Here is a 7,725-nt window from a genome sequence, read left to right on the forward strand (position 1 = left end):
TCGGAGAACATTATGACACAAAATAAACAAATTATTAAAATACTGTATGTTGTCTGTAACTGCTATATTGCCTACTTAACAGGGGAAGCTGCACATTTCTCAATATGTGCTTAAGACACACATGGTCTCCTTTACAAACACAGACTGTGTGATCTGCCTGTAGAAATGACCCTGATCCCCACTTTGCTTGCCATTTCAATAAACTACTTGGTCTTATGCTAGCATTTCTATCCTGGGCCTGCTGCTATGTTCCAATAAACACAACACAAGCTCAAGGAACCACACCTCTCTTTCTGCTTAGGCACTTTATAGCCTTGAGGTCTCAGTATTGAATGCAATAGCTTCAGAAACAGATTGCAAGATGCCTGTTCTTCATTGTGTTTTACATCCTCCCCCATCCACGTCCCTCCTACATTTGTGTCTTGTTTACTTTACACTTAGTGAAAATGACCACTTCTTTCCCTTTCACACCTTAATTTACATCCTTTTTCATCTTTCTTTCTTTTCTCCACTGTGAGAAACGAAGCTCACTGTTCAATAATTTCAGTCCGAGTCAAATTCTGAAGCAGTCTTTATTCATACGGTCTTGCAAGTCCGGGTGGCCACAATGTAGTCACACCCGATCAGGGGGTTACATTACAATTTATACAGTTCAGTTGAGTCTCTCAGTACTCCCCTTTTACCTCATACATGGTAGTTGTATTACTCTGCAATTGCTAATCTAATCAATTTACCACATCAGTCTATGGCCTGTTGTTGGTGTGTAACCACCCCCCTTGATAGCTGAGTCTTATTACTTTTGCTGATGCAACACTGGGTCTTATTTGGTTATCTTGTCCATACTAACTCCCTATGTGCATGACAATTGCAACTGTCATGTCAATACATCTGTTTCTACCAGTCGACCATCTCCCTTTACAGTTTGTTATTTCTTGCGATTTTTGCAGAAGCAAGATACAGCTACTTGTAACTCTTTGTGCAAGCATATCTAGCTTAATATATACCACCTCCCTCCCCCCCCCCCATGACTTAGCCTTGTGTTTTTTTCAGAAACAACAAACTTCACAAGCGCTTCTCACATCCACTAACAACAACTCCTTTGTCCATTGCATTGGCCTCTATGCCATCTTCCATCTTGCTCCCTCTCTGCCTCTATCAAAAGTATAAAAAAGTACTTATTTTCCAACACCTCACAGTTCTGAAGAAGAGGCATAACAGACTAAAAACATTTACTCTGTTTATTTATCCACATACTGCCAGACCAGCTGAGTTTCTCCAGCAATTTGTTTTTTGTATTTTTCCAATACAGCAGCCACAGTTCTTTGTTTTATTGATCATCTTTTAATCAGCCCTCTATCATGTCTACCATTTTTCTATTTGCACTTAATTCACTTGTTTTGTAGTCTGCATTATTTTTGTAACTTTTAATTTTATCCACTGTTGAATTTTTTAGGCTTGTGCATTCGTTGTCCTTGCCTGGTGTGCTGTGACCATCATTGCTCAATGGTCATGTTGCTTTCTTGCTCTGTTTTGTCAATTCAATTTATCACATCTCTTCCATCTCAAGTCCTAACATCCACTATTTAGCTTATTACCCTCCTGTCTCTCTACTTTGTTATCATCATGCACTATCTACTCAGCATGGCAGGTTGAAAATGGTTACAAATGTTTCAGCTGTGTCTTTTGCACTAATGTGGAATTATTTTTGGAGTTTCCTCCAAGTGTTAGTTGTTTAATTTACCCAATACCATTCACAGCTGGTGTAGCAGAACCACAGAGCTTTGGTTTGTTTACTGGTGGATCACATAGTCCTACCTATTTTATGCTGCTTCTGCTATTTGTGCAATGTGGTAGCTTCACCAGTCTGGTACCTCACTTGTAAGTATGCTTGGTGGTGCTCTTGTATACTCTCCTGCATGTCTAATGCACCAGGGTTGAGGAGTTCTGGCTTGATGTTAATGTTAGAGTGGTTGATAAGCTGGAAAATAAGGTTACAGACTCCGATTGAGCTATCAGCTGCAGCCTCATGAATGCCTAGTTTTGATCTGTTTGAAATCTATCCCATTTAGTCTGTTTTGAGAGTGTCACGCAACACAATGAAGGGTAGCCTCAAACTACAGATTAAAATCCACAAAGACAATGTGATGGTCATGCTTACCCACTTCCTGTCATGGTTAGATGCAGTTGTGACAAGCAGACTGGTGAGGACAATGCCAAGTAGGTTTATTTCTTTCTGGTTCCCTCAGTACCTGCTACAGGTTCAGTCTAGCAGCTTTGTTCTTCTGAAGTATTGCTTTTGAGTTACTCTTAATTGTCAATATCTAAGTCCTCAACCCAGATTAATTTTCTGTCTTTGTGCTTCTTCCTGTTGATGTTAAAAATTGAGCTCTGCTGATTCATCAGCTGAGAGATGGTGAGGGGTAGGAAGTGGTAATCACCAGGCAGTTTCCTTGAAACTGTTCCACCTGATGGTATGGCAATTATCATGGAGGATTTTAATCTACATGTTGATTGGTCAAACCAGCTCAGTCAGGATAGCCTTAAGGAGGAGTTTGTTGAGAGTATTCGTGATAGTTTTCTTGAACAGTATGTAATGGAATTGACAAGGGTTCAAGTTATCCTAGATCTGGTCCTGTGTAATGAGACAGGAAAAGCTAATGACCTCATAGTTCGGGATCCTCTTGGAAGGAGTGATCACAGTATGGTTGAATTTAGAATACAGATGGAGAATGTAAAGATAAAATCCAACACCAGGGTCCTGTGCTTAAATAGGGGAGGCCACAATAGGATGAGGGAGGACTTGGCTAAAGTTGACTGGAAACCAAGAATTTATGGTGGGACAGTTGACAAACAATGGAGGGCTTTCAAAGCGCTCAACAAAAGTATATTTCAGTGAAAAGAAAGCACTGTAGGAAAAGGGGTAATCTGCCTTGGTATCTCAGGAAATAAGGGAGGTTATCAAATTGAAAAAGAAGGCATTCAAAGTGGCCAAGATTAGCAGGAAACTAGGAGATTGGGAAAGCTTTAAAGGTCAACAGAAAGCCACAAAAAGAGTGATAAAGAAAACACAGAACAGAGAAAGAACTAGCACAATATAAAGACATACAGCATAGATTTTTATAAATATATAGAACAAAAAAAAGTGGCTAAAGTAAACATTGGCCCTTTTGAGGATGAGAGAGGAGCATTTAGTTATGGGATATGGTGAAATGGCCAAGGTATTGAATAGGTATTTTGTGTCAATCTTCACAGTGGAGTACATGAATAAAATGACATAATTGACAAAGAGACAAAGGTTGGTGAGGACCTGGAAACGATCATTATGATAGAAGAGGTAGTGTTGGGCAAGCTAATAGAGCTAAGGATAGACAGGTTTCCTGGCCCTGATGGATTGCATCCCAGGGCACTAAGAGATGGTGGGAGAAATAGTAAGTGCATTTGTGGTAATTTTCTAAAATTCACTGGTCTCTGAGGCAGATCCAGCAAATGTGATGCCATTGTTTAAAAAGGGAGGTAGACAAAAGACGGAGAATTATAGACTGGTTAGCTTAACTTCTATAGTAGGGAAGATGCTTGAGTCTATTATCAAGGAAGAGATAGCAAGGCATCTAGCTAGACATAGTTGGGCAGACGCAGCATGGGTTCATGAAGGGCAGGTCATGATTAACTAATCTTTTGAAATTCTATGAAGACATTACGAGCATGGTGGACAACGGGGACCCAATAGATTTGGTGTACCTAGATTTTCAAAAAGCCTTTGACAAGGTGCCATACAAGAGGCTGCTGTGTAAGACAAAGATACATGATGTTACAGGTAAAGTATTAGCATGGATCGAGGATTAGTTAACCAACAGGAAGCAAAGTGTGGGGATAAATGAGTGCTATTCTGGTTGGCAATCAGTAGCTAGTGGTGTGCCTCAGGAATCAGTATTGGACAATTATTCACACTTTACATAGATGATTTGGAGTTGAGGACCACGTGTAGTGTGTCAAAGTTTGCAGATGACACTAAGATGAGTGGCAGAGCAAAGTGTGCAGGGGATTGTGAAACTTTGCAGAGGAACATAGATATTTTTGAGTGGGTAAAGGTCTGACAGATGGAATACAATGTTAATGTATATGAAGTTATCCACTTTGGTAGGAGTAATAGTAAAAACAGTATTATTTGAATGGTAAATAAGTTGCAGTATGCTGTAATGCAGAAGGATCCAGGTGTCCTTGCACATGAATCATGAAATGTTGGTCTGCAGGTACAACAGGTAATTAGGAAGGCAAATTGAATTTTGTCCTTCATTACTAAAGGGATTGAGTTTAAAAGCAGGGAGGTTATATTGCAGTTGTACAGGGTGCTGGTGAGGCTACACCTGGAGTACTGTGTGCAGTTTTGGTCTCCTTACTTGAGAGAGGATGTACCTGGCACTGGAGGGGGTGCAAAGGAGGTTCACTAGGTTGATTCTGGAGTTCAGGGGGTTGGCTTATGAGGAGAGACTGTGGACTGGGATTATATTCATTGGAATTTAGAAGAGTGAAACATATACAGAAACATATAAAATTATAAAAGGAATGGAGAAGCTAGACAGAGAGAGGATGTTCCCACTGATGGGTGACAGCAGGACAAGAGGGCAGAGCCTCCATATTAGGGGGAACAGTTTTAGGACTGAATTGAGAAGGAACGTCTTCACCCAGAGGGTTGTGAACCTGTGGAATTCCCTGCCCAGCTAAATGGTTTTTAAAGCTAAGAAAGATTTTTTTGAACAATTAAGGGATACGCTGAGAGGGCGGGTGAGTGGAACTGAGGCCACGAAAAGAACAGCCATGATCTTATTGAAGTGCAGAGCAGGCTCAGATGGCCTACTCCTGCTCTTATGATGTTCTAATGTTCTTATGATGCCATATGATGGGTTTGATTTTGAGAACTCTTAGGATTCAATATCAAGGGGCTATAGATTAAAGATTTAATGTAAAGGCCTTTACAGACAATTTGTTATGACCAAGCACAGTTTTTTTTTCTCTTGTCATTTGGTTATAGTTGGCTGAATTCCTTTTCTTTCAGGCAATGAGGTAGATTCCAATCGGGAAAGGTAAAGATGACTTCTGTTGGGTTTTCAGCTCTCACACTTTGCTGAGATGAGGCACAAAAAACAGCAAGGAACAATGGTCTCCTGCTTCTCAGGTAGTCTCAAACACTCTAACACTGCATTCAAAAATACAATTATCTTTTTCCATTCACAAACTACCCATGTGATTTCTTTCTGAAGGTTCTTCAGACTGTCGGACTCCCTCCTAGCTCTGGTTTCTCGCCGGTGAAAATTGTTGCTGATATGCCCAGTGTCTTTTCCTTAGCCCAGCGTCCATGTTTAAAAAACACAACCCAGGCCCACTCAGCTTCTACCTTCATTATAGGACAAAAAAACCTAGAAGGACAGGGATAACAGTTAGTTGGGAACACCAACGTGCACAAACTCTCCTCCAAACTTCTCATCATCCTGACTTACAAACAACATTCCTTTAAAGCTGTTTGGGCATTGGGAAGTCCCATGCATGTTGAATAGTATGCTGTCCACTTCTGGAAGTCACTGCTATGCTTGCAACTTGGAGGTCCATGCAAGACCAAGTAAAATTAGGGTGAACTATGCTTGGAACTATGTCATCATTCTTTTACTGTCATTGGGTCAAAATCTTAGAACTCCCTCACTAGTAGCATTGTATGTGCACCTATGCCACATGTACTATAACACAACTAACTTCAGAAGGCAATTAACAATACATGAAAAATGCTGCCTTAGCCAGTGACACCCAACTGTTATGAATGAACAGAAGCATTTATAAGTCCATGGGATCTTTTTCAAAAATTAGTACTTAGATCACAGCTCTTCATACTGAAATTTAATGCAGGATATACACCTGATAATTTGTACACAGCAAGCTCCCATAAACAGCAGTGAACTATACCAAACAATAACCTTTATTTAGTCAGATTATTGGGATTAGGTATAATAGAGGGCATTGTGAAAAATCTCAAATAGAGACAAAATACTGTAAATGCTGGAAATCTGCAACAAACATAGCAAAGCAGGTCTGTCTGAGAAACAGTTTGATTCTGGTATGACTGTTCTTCAGAACTCTTCTGAAGAAGAGTCAAACTGTCCTTGAGTATTTAATGTTTCTCCCTCTGTGGATGCTGCCAGACCCGCTGAGTTTCTCTCATAACGAAATGCAGTCAGTTCTTCCAAATAGTTACCAAGAGATCTTTTATTTGCAACTGAAAAGAATGGAGACTTGGTCATCAGCGCATCTGAAAGATAGATTCTTTTTCTTAAGATCTTAATAATTAAAACATAAGTTGTATGTTGCAGGACTGAGCAATATTGGTTGGAAAAGGACAGAAATAATGCAATTCACTATTGTACAATTAAGAATGTGGCATTAGTACCTTTTCCTTTTATTCTTTTTTGATGAGAATATTTCTTTGTCAAAACAGATCAATATTAAAACAAACTGTAGAATGATACAGTACGGGAGGGCACTTGGCCCAAAGTGTCTCTCCTGGATCTTTGAAGTCCATGATATTTGATAACCACAAACGTATGCATTATATAAACAGAATGTAACATATCTTTAGTGAGATAATTCTGATGGTGAACAGCCTGGATTTGTAATGCTCCTGATTCTCGGTGTGTATCTCACTTGTAATTATCTTGACAACTATACACACATTTAATGGGAATTGAAAGTTAGCTTGCCTTTACAGAGTCAGTCTTTCTTCAGACTGTTTAGGTTCTCCTAATTAATAACAACTATTATATGATAGAACAGAATTTATGAACAGAAACACTATTTTAAGCCATTGAAGTGCAGCAGATTCGCAGTGGTTATGTAGTCCATGTTATAATTGGCCTGTTCCTGCCAAGCGGCCCCTATAATGTAAAACACAGAAGAGCTCATTAGGTTGTGCAACATTCATCACTTGGAAGAATGGCCAACTGCAAGAACATTGCAGCTTTGAGCAAAAGCAGATAAATTTCCCACTAATTAACATTTTGCCACCCATCTTGCTTTCTGCCACTGGTTCTCCCATTTCTCAACTAGCTGGTTTGGCTCCCAATCCACCAACACCATCAATTTAAAATTTTCATCAGTGTTCAAACTCATGGTCTTACCCTTCTCCCTGCAAGAACCACCCCGAGTTGTATAATCCTTCACAATCTCCGAGCCCCTCAAATTCTCTAGCCTGTTTTACATTCTCCGTTTTTGCCACTGGTGGATGTCCTCTCAGATACGGAGGTGCCAAGATTTGGGATTCCTTCTGTAAAGCTCTCTGCCACTTCATAAAACTTTCCTTTGAGATGCTCCTTGAAAGCTACCTCACTAAGCCTTGGATCACCTGTCCTCTTGGGAGTCATCTACAGGCCCCCAAACAGTATTCTGGATGTCGGATGTAAGTTGAATCAGGAGCTGAAATTGGCCTGTCGTAAAGATGTTACTACAGTCGTTATGGGGGATTTTAACATGCAGGTAGACTGGGAGAATCAAGATGGTATTGGACCTCAAGAAAGAGACTTTGTGGAATGCCTCAGAGATGGATTCTTAGAGCAGCTGGTGCTGGAGCCGACCAGGGAGAAGGCAATTCTGGATCTGGTATTGTGTAACGAACCAGAATTGGTCAGAGACCTCGAAGTGAAGGAGCCATTGGGAAGTAGTGACCATACATTAATAATACATTAA

The 7,725-nt window shown here is 40.2% G+C and overlaps 1 protein-coding gene across 1 annotated transcript in view; it reads right to left on the bottom strand.

Annotated features, from left to right (window-relative positions):
• Positions 1–4,490: 4,490 nt before the first annotated feature.
• LOC122544219 (uncharacterized transmembrane protein DDB_G0289901-like) overlaps positions 4,491–7,725 on the bottom strand; it is a 23,875-nt gene continuing 20,640 nt past the window's right edge. The window contains exon 4 of the mRNA XM_043683293.1: positions 4,491–6,917. The gene's annotated coding sequence lies outside the window, so the exon portion shown is untranslated. The remainder of the gene's footprint in view (positions 6,918–7,725) is intronic.

This window comes from Chiloscyllium plagiosum, chromosome 47 (genome assembly GCF_004010195.1).
Source record: "Chiloscyllium plagiosum isolate BGI_BamShark_2017 chromosome 47, ASM401019v2, whole genome shotgun sequence".
Taxonomy (NCBI): Eukaryota; Metazoa; Chordata; class Chondrichthyes; order Orectolobiformes; family Hemiscylliidae; genus Chiloscyllium; species Chiloscyllium plagiosum.